Below are 14,665 nucleotides of genomic sequence, written 5' to 3' on the forward strand. Positions count from 1 at the left end.
GAAAAAGCAGTAATTGCAGAAAAAACATATTAGTATCACTTGATTCTAATATAAATTCTGAGTCTAAGCTTTGAAATTCACTTCTCTAGAAAAAAATATTCAAAAATTGGGAGGAGAAGGTGGTAGGGTTAACCACCTTCTGAGTAATCAACAATTTACCCACATATAACACATAAATCATATGCTGTTATGACCAGAATTTACTATGCATGCATTAATCAATTCCTAAGACAAATGTGCATGTCTACATATGTGTTAATATACATGTTTGCATATGTGAGTTCATTTTCCAAAGTATGCATATATTATATTTATGTTATTTGATATATTATCTTGCATTTGAAAGTGATGGATTCCAAAATTTGATAGAGGGAAACTAAAAGTTGAAGTTAAAAACTATATTTCTTTATAGCTGACCAGTATATGCTAATTGATATTTTTATCAATAGCTTTCCCATTTAATAGAGTTACAATTTTAGTATCTGATTTAGCTTTAGGGAGGGCCTAGAGCCACCTTCAAAAAAACCAATTCTTAATTTTTGTCTCTGTAAAGGAAGGGAAGTTTTAATTTAAATAATAACCCTGAATGCTGAATGTGTAACTAATGAAAGATTGTGCTAACAACAGAAGATACAAGCTTTTGAAGCCTGTACATTTGGAGGCATTGTGTTTCCAATACTTCTTTCCAGCCCCTTCTCCCTCCATTTCTCCCTTTCTTCCTCTTTCACTTCCTTCCTCTTTCACTTCTTTTGTTTGGGCTGCCAGTGGCACGGTCCTCCAAGAAGGCCAGTCCTCCTGTCGAAGTAGCAACTATTAGAGTGAGGAAGACTTGAGCTGCAGTTCTGCCTCTGCCTCAAACAAGTTGTGGGTACAAACTGCCTCTCTTGAGACCTATCTATCTATGTTCCTCTCTTCTTTTGTGATTCATTAGCACTGAATTAGACCAGTCGTTCTGAACTTTTGGGGAGATCTTTCAAATGAAGTAAAATCTGTGGATCCTTTCCACTGGGGAAAAAAACGTATTAATCACAAATGCACAATCATTTTGCACACAGTCTCAGGTGAGTAAAAGCCTCTGAACTAGAAGGCACCCAGTTTTAATATTCTATGATTTTTGCTACCATGGAGGGGATTGCAGGGGGGGAAGAAAGAGATGTTCGCATCCTTGTGCACTCAGTGAAAATCTGTTTACTACATGAACAGGTAGGGCAAAAAGATAACTTCCATAAACCATAAGAATTGCCAGAGAGCTGTGCTCAAATGCTGGAAGAACAGAGACCAGACTCATATTGATTTATGGATCTCATTGCACCTTTGGTTGGTCAAGTGTGAATTTGTTTTTCTTCCTGCAGTAATACAATAGATGCTTCTGATTATATTTAGTAGTCATTTCTGGAACATGCAGGGATTAGTTTCAATCATTAGAGAGTATGCTTCCCACCTTGGCCATCATGCAGGCTTCTGTGGTGTTCAGGGCACTGCTATCTGAAAGTTCTTGGAGGTCTTCTTTTCATGTTTTTTTCAATTAAACATAACTTTACCATCACAATCAAAAGTCTGATCATTATATTTCAGTATCTGAAATCACAACATATGCATTGAGCTTTATCTTTGCATTTAGAATTCACTAAATGATATAAATTCTCAATCCTCAGAATATAAACCTCACATGATATACGAGTTTAGTAGACGATAATTAATTTATCTTTTTAACTTTTTTATAAGCACCAGACAAAAGTGAAAGAGAAAATTTGCTATTTTAGCATAATTTATTTAAATTACCCTAAGGCAAATGCTGATATAAGTCACATATTTAAAACAGAAATTATGATTACTTTCCATTGCTGTGTCCCATAGCAACAGTGACAAACATACTATGGATTTTGACAAGCAGACTCTTTTACATAGAATGGTGATAAACTTCTTTGTTATCACAAATAACTGTCTTGAGTTAGGCAGACAGTAACTTGCAAGTGAAATTTGAGGTGATACTTTTTGGTAAGAGCAATGAGAATATATAGTCTCTTAAATTCCAGGTAATTACGTGTCTCAAGGCTTAATAATTGGCTTAATGAATGAATAAATGGCTCTTTGGAATAACTGGATACTAGTTTATTAAATGGTTCATGAAGTTATGGTTAGTTTCACTTTGTGGAGGATTATAAGAGCACTTCTAAGTCCAACAAAACACTTTGAAAATGCATTTTATTAATTCAAAAGAGGGCTGCAAAAGACACTGTGGATGACAGAAAAAAAAATTGTCTCTCATTAAAGCAGTTGTAGCAACAGCTCCAGACAAAGAACTGAAACAAAATGAATACATTGAGGGTGTTTTCCTTAGGAAGGCAGTACTTTTAAAGGAGAATAGATACACGAGGCTTAGTCTTTCAAAACTGTTCATTCACAGAGAAATGTGAAACCCAGATGACCGGTCTTCATCGGTGGTAGCTCCTCTCTCTCAGTCACAGATTAGTGTCCACCGCCTCTCATTCATGCCACTTCATTCTGTTACCGAGTAAATGCAGCATCATTTCATAGAGAACTGATGTTAATAAAATTAGCTGGTCACACATTGGAGCATTTATTGAGATCCTCTGGTTGTACATTTCCAGATCACAGTCAAGAAAGAAAACAACCTGTAGACCAATAAGAAAGTGCATCAAAAGCTGCAGGGGCAGCACATTTTTTTCTAACATCATCTCTTCTGGGAAACATTACCCTCCTGTGCTCTTCCAGACCATTGATTCCATTCTGAAACCGTAAAAAAGAGATTATAAATCAAGAGAAAGAGGTACTGGTAGAATACTATGAATGGTTTATAAGTTATTTTGTGAACAAAATTGAGACCATTAGAGCTGGTGAGCAGCTTTCTACCTCTAATCATTTTTTCCATTAACTAAGTGTTTTTTTTTTTTTGCCCACTCTAGAGAGAATGGCATGATTTTTGTAGCTGTATCCTATAGTAGAATTCTAAAGCATCAAACAAGCAGTGTTTACCAATTTCTACCCACTTTGTATATCTTGTTAAGGTGTCAACACCTAATATAGGTAAACCTTCCTTCTGACATCTCAGAGTACGAACCACTGGTTAAACTGCTCTAATAAAACAGAGAAATATAATGAAAGTGGTAAGAGACGAAAAGTTAGTTGACCTGGGTCCCAGTCTTAGTTCTTCTCAGTCATTGGTATACCCTTAGGAAAAATTGTTTAATAAAATTGAGCCTCAGTTTCCTTCTAAGTACAATGGTAAATATGATGGCACGGACATCTCACAGGATGTTGCACAGAAAAAATAAGATTGCACGTATGAATTTTTTTAAAAAACTGGAAAACATTCTTGAATATGAAAGCATAGTATTCATTATTATTTTTTATCCTGTTATTATTTCCATCATCATTTCTACATTGTTCTAAATTTCTACTGTCTCATTCCAGTGAATCTCATGCATATGTTGAGATTATCATCTTATTTCTTGCTTGCTATGTTCTTATTTCTCGGTTGTTATGGGCGTCATCTTTTTCTGCCAACTAGCAGACACATCCTCTTCTGGGTAATGGTTCTTCAATTTCTTTCTGGAACTATTCTGTTCCTTACCCTGAGTCCACATCTGTTCATATGTTTCCAGAGGCCCTGACTCTACCTCAGAGACAAATGAAATGAATTAAGTATAAGCCAATCAGTGTTGCATTTCCTCAACTTCAAATATTTGTTCAAGAACTGACCTGCGATAAAACTTTAGCTGAAAATGCTGGGACACATTCTCTTGCTTTTTTTCTACTTGATATCAACTGGAAAGCATGTACCCCTGAGAACTAACAGCCATTCTGTGACTAAATTCAACACATGTCTGAGAGTGAAATATTCGCAGAGTTTGTAGGCCCAAGACATGAAAGACAAAAATCAGATTTTGCTGAAATGATTTGAAATCCTACATCAAGCTGTGACTGAATGCATACATGTTCCTGTACTGTTCTGTGATCCAGTGAGTTTTTTCCCTTTGTATAAGTCAGCTTTAGTTGTGTTTTCTGTTATTTGCAAAGAAAATAACTCAAATACAAAAACTATGATTGTTTGAAAATAGATACTATTTACTGTTTCTGTGTGTCAAGCACTCTCAGAAGACCTTTACACATATAAAGCCCACTTAATCCTCCCATACAGCTCTCTGAGATAGATATTATTTTTATCCCCAGATTTAAGATGAGAAAATTGAGATGCAACTTCTCAAAGTCACACAATTAGTAACGGGAGGAGCCAGTATTCAAACACAGAAGCCATACCATTTTTTTTTGTATGCAATAACGATTCTATTTTTTAATGAAAAAATTCCTAACAACCCACAATCAAGGAACAAGAAAATTATATGAGTAACTGAAATTCTTGGACAGTCTTGAATATTTTAACTATTTCAGCTCTGCTCTTGATCACATCCGCTTCATGCAAGCCTGTGGAAACCAAAAAAAAGAAAGACTCAATGCAAATTTCAATTTCACTTTGTTTTCCACTAGCCTAATATAATCTGCTCTTCAGAAAATTGACCTGAGGACAGAGATTAGGCTAGTGAAAAACAAGTGAAATTTAAATTTTCCATAAGTGGCAAGTTAGGTGGAGAAATTTTCTTCCGCTTACACTCATGGATTCCACTATACATAGCTTGCCCCTGAGTGGAACGTGAAGCTTTAGGAAATAACTATTCCAGAGTATCTCCTACCCTAGCTCCCACCCAGACACTCTGATTATTCCCCCCTCAATGCTGTCAACCATTCTCTGCTCCTTGCTGCTGACACAGGATCCTGTGGCTGAGAACCCAGAAAAGGGCACAGAAGGAGAGCTAGCTGCTTGGTACCTGGTGGAAACTTACAAATCCAGAAGAGAATGGGGTTATAATAAAAAGTTACAAATTCCTGTCAGTCTGGTTCTTATGGACTATTAAAATACCTAGAACTTTACACTACTATATTAGGACACTTTCAAAGAAAGTTTCGGCTGGGCGCGGTGGCTCACTCTTGTAATCCCAGCACTTTGGGAGGCCGAGGCGGGCGGATCACAAAGTCAAGAGATAGAGACCATCCTGGCTAACACGGTGAAACCCCGTCTGTACTAAAAATACCAAAACAAAATTAGCCGGGCATGGTGACAGGCGCCTGTAGTCCCAGCAACTTGGGAGGCTGAGGCAGGAGAATGGCGTGAACCCGGGAGGCAGAGCTTGCAGTGAGCCGAGGTCGTGCCACTGCACTCCAACCTGGGCGACAGAGCGAGACTCTATCTCAAAAAAAAAAAAAAAAAAAGTTTCAGGACTTATTTTATGCAGGGCACACCACTTGGATTCATGGCTCAGCTCTCCCAAACTAGTTATAAATGTGTGGCATAGTCCTATAGGGTTCACTTCTTTGCTCCCAGGTGGTTACATTTCATCACTCAAAGGAATCACTTAAGATAACATTGATATATGAATTATTTTTCCCTGACCAAAAGGAAGCTCTTTCCAGTCAATTGACACTCAGTCTTGAGTGTCTGAATGTCTTGCAGTTAAATTGTTAGAAAATGACATTGAAAGTGGGAAAGGTTTTTTTCTCTTTTGCCTCTCTTCTAACTTTAATACACTAAACGTATTTTCAGTTACTTCATAAACTTGAAATAAATGCTTAACATAAATTTTCATTAAAATTCAGAATAATTTTCAACATCAGATTCTAACTCTAATGTTCATCATAAGTCCATTTTAAATAACAATAGTAATTCTCACTGTCTTCTTTTCTGAAGCACAAAACCACTGCTGTTTTCTAGAGGAGAATGAGACACTAATTCATGTCCCATTACATCTTGGCTGGATTACTGCAGTTCATTATAGACTTTCTTGCCTGTTTACTTAGGCAATAAATCTTGTCATTACATATACTACATATCTCAGGTTCAAGATAACTGCACAAAGGCTGTATTGCTATTATAAACCTTTAATTTAAAAATCCATAATTGAAGAAGGGCAAATATGTGGTTGAGGCTTGAAGCAGTGGTCATTTGGAGGCACTCCAATGTTGAACTGCACTTGCTCCAGGTAATAATTTCAGAGGCGAGATAAGCAGGGTGATGAGGCCATGGGTCTAAACAGAACCAAATCCCTAAGAGACAATGTTGTCTCATATCTAGAGCCTCATACCTCTGCTTCTACCTATTAACACTGGTAAGACCCTTATTGCCAAGATAGAAACAAAGGCTGCAAAAATCAAGTAGAAAGGTTTAGCAGATAAGAAGCACAAACAGACACTTTGTCAACCCTTGAATGCTGATGTTGGTTCCCTCGGGATTTTTCAAATTCACCAAACTTTTATGCTGAAAATTAATGAAGAGTAGTTATTTAAAAAATCAAACCCTCATGCCTTTCACCTTCTTTAGACATCTTTCAAAGTGAATATTAAAAATGGCCCAGTGTTTATTAAGTGTTGGACACACTGCTAAATACTTTACTCACATCTCTTGCAAGAGTCCCTTAAAATGGTGTGTGGGTGGGGGGAGCCACATTACTTAAAATATAATTGAATTAAGTGTGAATTTAAATTATTAATTTATTGATAAGTAGATTAATAAATTAATTTATTCTCTGGAGCTGAAACTGAGATGAAGTTTAGACAACATGTCTATCTAATCTTAAAGCTACACCATGACCATTGATGTTGGTCTCAAACACACAGGTACAGTTTTATGCTATTTCCATTTGTTAAATCCTTGAACTGACCTGATTGTTCTAGAGGAGTTGGCCTTCAGCTCTCTTTCCTCAAAACCATTCATACTCTCTCCAGGTAATTTAATTTCTCCTTCTTTAAGCTTCAACTTCTACCTCTTCAACTGCAACTTTTAAATTTATATCTCTAGCTCTAATCTCTCTTCTGTCTTCCAGAATTATGTTGCCAACTTTATTTTTTTAATCTTTTGAGTTGTTTTTAAATTTTTTACTTTGAAATAATTTAAAACTTACTAAAGACTTTCAAAGAGAGTACAGAGGCCACAGATACCCTTCACCCACTTTCCCCTAATGTTGACCTCTTTTCTAACTATTATCACATTAATAATTATCACAACTATCATAATTAGCATTTGATAGTGGCTGGGCGTGGTGGCTCACATCTGTAATCCCAGCACTTTGGGAGGCCAAGGCGAGAGGATCACTTGAGCCAAGGTGTTCAAGACCAGTCTGGGCAACATGATGAAACCCCATCTCTACAATAAATACAAAAATTATCCGGGTGTGGTGGTAAGCACCTATAATCCCAGCTGTTCAGGAGGCTGAGGCTGGAGGATAGATTGAGCCCAGGAGGTTAAGACTGCAGTGAGCTATGATTATGCCACTGCACTACAGCCTGGGCAACAGAGTGAGACCCTATTTCGAAGAAGGAGAAGGAGGAAAAGGAGGAGAAATAAATTAGCACTGGTGCAAGCTCTTAACTAAACTACAGACATTTTTGAATTTGTTTAGTTTTCCACGAATGTTTTTCTTTGTAGAATAATCCAATCTAAGACACCACATTGCATTTAGTCTCTTCTGGTGTGTGACAGCTTCTCAATCTAAGTTTTTCATGACCTTCAAACTTGCAATCAGTTACTTTGTTTTATTTATTTATTTTTTTACTTTTTCTCATGATTAGACTGATGTTATGGATATTTGGAAAGAATACCAAAGAAAGAAGTGTCTTTCTCACTTCATCTTATCTTATGTCTCATTATTTGTGATGTTAACCTTGGCAACTTGGCAAAGGGAGTTTCTTCCAGGTTTCTCCAATATGCAGTTACTATTTTTTATCTTCCATGCTCCATTTATAAAAATTGAGTCCCTAAGTCCAGTACACACAAAAAGGGAGAGAAATTAAGTTTCAATTCCTGAAGGGAGACCTGTGAAAATGTTTTTCAACATATGTTAATAAAAGCAGAGCAGAAAACAGATTAAAATGGCAAATAGGAGGCAGGAGTAGCTTGCAGCTCCCACTTGGACAGACGGAGCAGTGTGTGAAGACTCACATCATGAACTTTTGCTCACAAACTACTTCAGGAATGTATGAGGAAAGTGGAGAGAATCCAGAGACCCTTCGAAGGAACTGGATTATCCCTGAAGGCTTCCTGAGATGCCAAAAAACTGTGAATCTGCTTGCTTTCTCAATGCGGAGGCTTTTGGTCTGGGGCAAGTTCTCAGCACTGGTCACTGGCTGCCTGGAAAGAGGCTGAGTGCTGTTGGGGGTGCACTGTAGGAGTGAGATTGGCCTTCAGGACAGCAGGCTGCATGGGAGTGGGATGAGGCCTGTGACTGCCGGCTTTCCTCACTTTCCTGGCAACCTGTATGACTCAGCAGAGGCAGCCATAATCCTCTTGGGAATATAACTTCACTGGACTGGGAACCACAATCCCAGCAGCAGCCTCACTCAAGGAGAGGCTGAGCTCAGACACACCTATCTCTAATCCCACCTGATAGTCTTTCTCTAACTGCCCTGGTAGCCAAAGACAAAGGTCATAATCTCTTGGGAGCCCTATGGCCTTACATACAGCTGAGAAACTGGAATACTTAACCAGGTGTCCTTAGGGCAAATTTGTGCCTTCCCTATAAGATCACAGCTGATGCACTCTTGAAAGCACCACCTGGCCAGAGGCCAATCAACACAAAACCAGTGCACTATACAAAAATACAATCAAGGACTCTCACAGAGTCCTCTTCACTCCCCGGCTACGTCCACCAGAGCAGGTGCTGGTATCCACAGATGCAAGACCTGATGACAGATCACATCACAGGACTTTTGGCAGACACCCCCCAGTACCAACCTGGAGCCCAGTAGCTCCACTGGGTGGCTAGGCTCAGAAAAGCAAAAACAATCACTGCAATTCAGCTCCCAGGAAACCCCATTGCTAGGAAAAGCAGGAGAACACCACATCAAGGGAGCAGACTGTGGGACAAAAGAATCTGAACAGTAGCCCTTGAAGCCCAGATATTCCTCTGACATAGTCTATCCAAATGAGAAGGAACCAGAAAAATAATTTTGATAATATGACATAACAAGGTTTTTAACACCCCCCAAAAATTATACCAGCTCACCAGCAATGGATCCAACAAAGAAGAACTCTATGAATTGCCAGAAAAAGAATTCAGAAGGTCAGTTATTAAGCTAATCAAGGAGGCACCAGAGAAAAATGAAGTCCAACTTAAACAAATCAAATCATGATACAGGATACGAAAGGAAAGATCTTCAATGAAATAGAGTATAAATAAAACAACAATCATAACTTCTGGAAATCCAGGACACACCTAGAGAAATGCAAAATGCACTGGGAAGTCTCAGCAATAGAATTGAGCAAGCAGAAGAAAGAACTTCAGAGCTTAAAGACAAGGCTTTTGAATTTACCAAATCCAAGAAAGACAAAGAACAAATAATTTTAAAAAATGAACAAGCCTCCAAGAAGTTTGGGACTATGTTAAACATCCAAACCTAAGAATAATTGGTGTTCCTGAGAAAGAAAAGAAATCTAAAAGTTTGAAAAACCTATTTGAGGGAATAATTGAGGAAAACTTCTCCAGTCTTGCTAGAGATCTAGACATCCAAATACAAGAAGCTCAAAGAACACCTGGGAAATTCATCACAAAAAGATTGTTGCCTAGGCACATGGTCATCAGGTTATCTAAAGTCAAGACAAAGGAAAGAATCTTAAGACCTGTAAGGCAAAAGCATCGGATAACTTATAAAGGAAAACCTATCAGATTAACAGCAGATTTCTCAGCAGAAACCCTACAAGCTAGAATGGATTTGGGTCTTATTTTTAGCCTCCTTAAACAAAAGAATTATCAGCTAAGAATTTCGTATCCAGTGAAATTAAGCTCCATAAATGAAGGAAAGATAAAGTCTTTCCCAGACAAACAAATGCTGAGAAAATTCGCCGCTGCCAAGCCAGCACTACAAGAACTGCTAAAAGGAGCTCTAAATCTTGAAACAAATCCTCAAAATATGCAAAATAGAAACTCCTTAAAGCATAAATCTCACAGGACCTACATAATAATAATAAAATGAAAAAAAAAGCGAGGTATTCAGGCAACAGTTAGAAGGATGAATAGAATAGGACCTCACATCACAACACTAATAGTGAATGTAAATGGCCTAAATACTCCACTTGAAAAATACAAAATGGCAGAATGAATAAGAATTCACCAACCAAGTTTCTGCTGTCTTCAGGAGACTGACCTAACACATAAGGACTCACATAAACTTCAGGTAAAGGGGTGGAAAAAGATATTCCATGCAAATGGACACCACAAGTGAGAAAAAGTGGCTCTTCTTATATCAGACAAATTAGACTTTAAAGAAACAACAGTTAAAAAAGACAAAGAGAGATATTATATAATGATAAAAGGACAGTCCAACTGGAGTATACCACAATTCTAAATATATACATGCACCTAACACTGGAGCTCCCAACTTTATAAGACTATTACTACTAGACCTAAGAAATCAGATAGATGGCAACATAAGGTGGGGGGTGGGAGCATTAATACTCCACTGACAGCACTAGACAGGCCATCAAGACAGAAAGTCAACAAAGAAACCATGGATTTAAACTATACCCTACAATAAATCGACTTAACAGATATTTAGAGAGCATTCTACCCAACAACTGCAGAATATACATTCTATTCATCAGCACATGGAACATTCTTCAAGATAGATCATATCATGCACCACAAAACAAGTCTCAGTAAATTTAAGAAAATTGAAATTATATCAAGTACTCTCTCAGACCACAGTGGAATAAAATTGAAAATCAACTCCAAAAGGAACCCTCAGGTTGGGCACGGTGGTTCATGCCTGTAATCCCAGCACACTGGGAGGCTAAGGCAGGCAGATCACCCGAGGTCAGGAGTTTCAGACAAGCCGGCCAACATGGCGAAACCCTGTCTCCACTAAAAGTACAAAAATTAGCTAGACGTGGGTGACAAAATGAGACTCCATCAAAACGAAAGAAAACAAACTAAACTAAAAACAATAGGAACCCTCAAAATGATGCAAATACATGGAAATTAAATAACCTGCTCCTGAATGATCATTGGATCAACAATGAAATCAAGATGGAAATTTAAAAAATATTTTAACTTAACAGTAATATTAACACAACCTATCAAAACTTCTGGGATACAACAAAAGCAGTGCCAAAAGGAGAGTTCATAGCATTAAATGCCTATACCAAAAAGTCTGAAACAGCACAAATAGACAATCTAAGGTCATAACTCACGGAACTGGAGAAACAAGAACATTCCAAACCCAAACCCAGCATAAGAAAAAAAATAACAAAGACCAGAGCAGAACTAAGTAAAATTGAAACTAACAAACAAACAAAAACAAAAGAAAATCCTAAATATATATGCACCCAATACAGGAGCACCCAGATTCATAAAGCAAGTCCTGAGTGACCTACAAAGAGACTTAGACTCCCACACAATAATAATGGGAGATTTTAACACCCCACTGTCAACATTAGACAGATCAACGAGACAGAAAGTTAACAAGGATACCCAGGAATTGAACTCAGCTCTGCACCAAGCAGACCTAATAGACATCTACAGAACTCTCCACCCCAAATCAACAGAATATACATTTTTTTCAGCACCACACCACACCTATTCCAAAATTGACCACATAGTTGGAAGTAAAGCTCTCCTCAGCAAATGTAAAAGAACAGAAATTATAACAAACTGTCTCTCAGACCACAGTGAAATCAAACTAGTACACAGGATTAAGAAACTCACTCAAAACTGCTCAACTACATGGAAACTGAACAACCTGCTCCTGAATGACTAGTGGGTACACAATGAAATGAAGGCAGAAATAAAGATGTTCTTTGAAACCAACGAGAACAAAGACACAACATACCAGAATCTCTGGGACACATTCAAAGCAGTGTGTAGAGGGAAATTTATAGCACTTAATGCCCACAAGAGAAAGCAAGAAAGATCCAAAATTGACACCCTAACATCACAATTAAAAGAACTAGAAAAGCAAGAGCAAACACATTCAAAAGCTAGCAGAAGGCAAGAAATAACTAATATCAGAGCAGAACTGAAGGAAATAGAGACATAAAAAACCCTTCAAAAAATTAATGAATCCAGGAGCTGGTTTTTTGAAAGGATCAATAAAATTGATAGACCCCTAGCAAGACTAATAAAGAAGAAAAGAGAGAAGAATCAAATAGACGCAATAAAAAATGATAAAGGGGATATCACCACTGATCCCACAGAAATACAAACTACCATCAGAGAATACTACAAACACCTCTACACAAATAAACTAGAAACTCTAGAAGAAATGGATAAATTCCTCGACACATACACCCTCCCAAGACTAAACCAGGAAGAAGTTGAATCTCTGAATAGATCAACAACAGGCTCTGAAATTGTGGCAATAATCAATAGCTTACCAACCAAAAAGAGTCCAGGACCAGATGGATTCACAGCCAAATTCTACCAGAGGTACAAGGAGGAACTGGTACCATTCCTTCTGAAACTATTTCAATCAATAGAAAAAGAGGGAATCCTCCCTAACTCATTTTATGAGGCCAGCATCATCCTGATACCAAAGCCAGGCAGAGACACAACCAAAAAAGAGAATTTTAGATCAATATCCTTGATGAACATCGATGCAAAAATCCTCAATAAAATACTGGCAAACGGAATCCAGCAGCACATCAAAAAGCTTATCCACCATGATCAAGTGGGCTTCATCCTTGGGATGGAAGGCAGGTTCAATATACACAAATCAATAAATATAATCCAGCATATAAACAGAACCAAAGGCAAAAACCACATGATTATCTCAATAGAGGCAGAAAAGGCCTTTGACAAAATTCAACAACCCTTCATGCTAAAAACTCTCAATAAATTAGGTATTGATGGGACGTATTTCAAAATAATAAGAGCTATCTATGACAAACCCACAGCCAATATCATACTGAATGGGCAAAAACTGGAAGCATTCCCTTTGAAAACTGGCACAAAACAGGGATGCCCTCTCTCACCACTCCTGTTCAACATAGTGTTGGAAGTTCTGGCCAGGGCGATTAGGCAGGAGAAGGAAATAAAGGGTATTCAATTAGGAAAAGAGGAAGTCAAATTGTCCCTGTTTGCAGATGACATGATTGTATATCTAGATTACCCCATTGTCTTAGCCCAAAATCTCCTTAAGCTGATAAGAAACTTCAGCAAAGTCTCAGGATACAAAATCAATGTACAAAAATCACAAGCATTTTTATACACCAATAACAGACAAACAGAGAGCCAAATCATGAGTGAACTCCCATTCACAACGGCTTCAAAGAGAATAAAATACCTAGGAATGCAACTTACAAGGGACATGAAGGACCTCTTCAAGAGAACTACAAACCACTGCTCAAGGAAATAAAAGAGGACACAAAGAAATGGAAGAACATTCCATGCTCATGGATAGGAAGAATCAATATCGTGAAAATGGCCATACTGCCCAAGGTAATTTACAGATTCAATGCCATTCCCATCAAGCTACCAATGACTTTCTTCACAGAATTGGAAAAAGCTACTTTAAAGTTCATATGGAACCAAAAAAGAGCCTGCATTGCCAAGTCAATTTTAAGCCAAAAGAACAAAGCTGGAGCCATCACGCTACCTGACTCCAAACTATACTACAAGGCTACAGTAACCAAAACAGCATGGTACTGGTACCAAAACAGAGATAAAGATCAATGGAACAGAACAGAGCCCTCAGAAATAACGCCACATATCTACAACTATCTGATCTTTGACAAACCTGACAAAAACAAGCAATGGGGAAAGGATTCCCTATTTAATAAATGGTGCTGGGAAAACTGGCTAGCCATATGTAGAAAACTGAAACTGGATCCCTTCCTTACACCTCACACAAAAATTAATTCAAGATGGATTAAAGACTTAAATGTTAGACCTAAAACCATAAAAACCCTAGAAGAAAACCTAGGCATTACCATTCAGGACATAGGCATGGGCAAGGACTTCATGTCTAAAACACCAAAAGCAATGGCAACAAAAGCCAAAGTTGACAAATGGGATCTAATTAAACTAAAGCGCTTCTGCACAGCAAAAGAAACTACCATCAGAGTGAACAGGCAACCTACAGAATGGGAGAAAATTTTCGCAACCTACTCATCTGACAAAGGGCTAATATCCAGAATCTACAATGAACTCAAACAAATTTACAAGAAAAAAACAACCCCATCAAAAAGTGGGCGAAGGACATGAACAGACACTTCTCAAAAGAAGACATTTATGTAGCCAAAAAACACATGAAAAAATGCTCACCATCACTGGCCATCAGAGAAATGCAAATCAAAACCACAATGAGATACCATCTCACACCAGTTAGAATGGTAATCATTAAAAAGTCAGGAAACAACAGGTGCTGGAGAGGATGTGGAGAAATAGGAACACTTTTACACTGTTGGTGGGACTGTAAACTAGTTCAACCATTGTGGAAGTTGGTGTGGCGATTCCTCAGGGATCTAGAACTAGAAATACCATTTGACTCCACCATCCCATTACTGGGTATATACCCAAAGGACTATAAATAATGCTGCTATAAAGACACATGAACACGTATGTTTATTGCAGCACTATTCACAATAGCAAAGACTTGGAAC

General features: G+C 37.8%; 1 long non-coding RNA gene across 1 annotated transcript in view; it reads right to left on the reverse strand.

Moving 5' to 3' along the window:
* Positions 1-2,187: 2,187 nt before the first annotated feature.
* Positions 2,188-14,665, reverse strand: part of LOC117976760 (uncharacterized) — a 636,602-nt gene continuing 624,124 nt past the window's right edge. The window contains exon 10 of the long non-coding RNA XR_008621945.2: positions 2,188-2,751. This is a non-coding gene — a long non-coding RNA (uncharacterized LOC117976760). The remainder of the gene's footprint in view (positions 2,752-14,665) is intronic.

Source organism: Pan paniscus, chromosome 17, assembly GCF_029289425.2.
Source record: "Pan paniscus chromosome 17, NHGRI_mPanPan1-v2.0_pri, whole genome shotgun sequence".
NCBI lineage: Eukaryota > Metazoa > Chordata > Mammalia > Primates > Hominidae > Pan > Pan paniscus.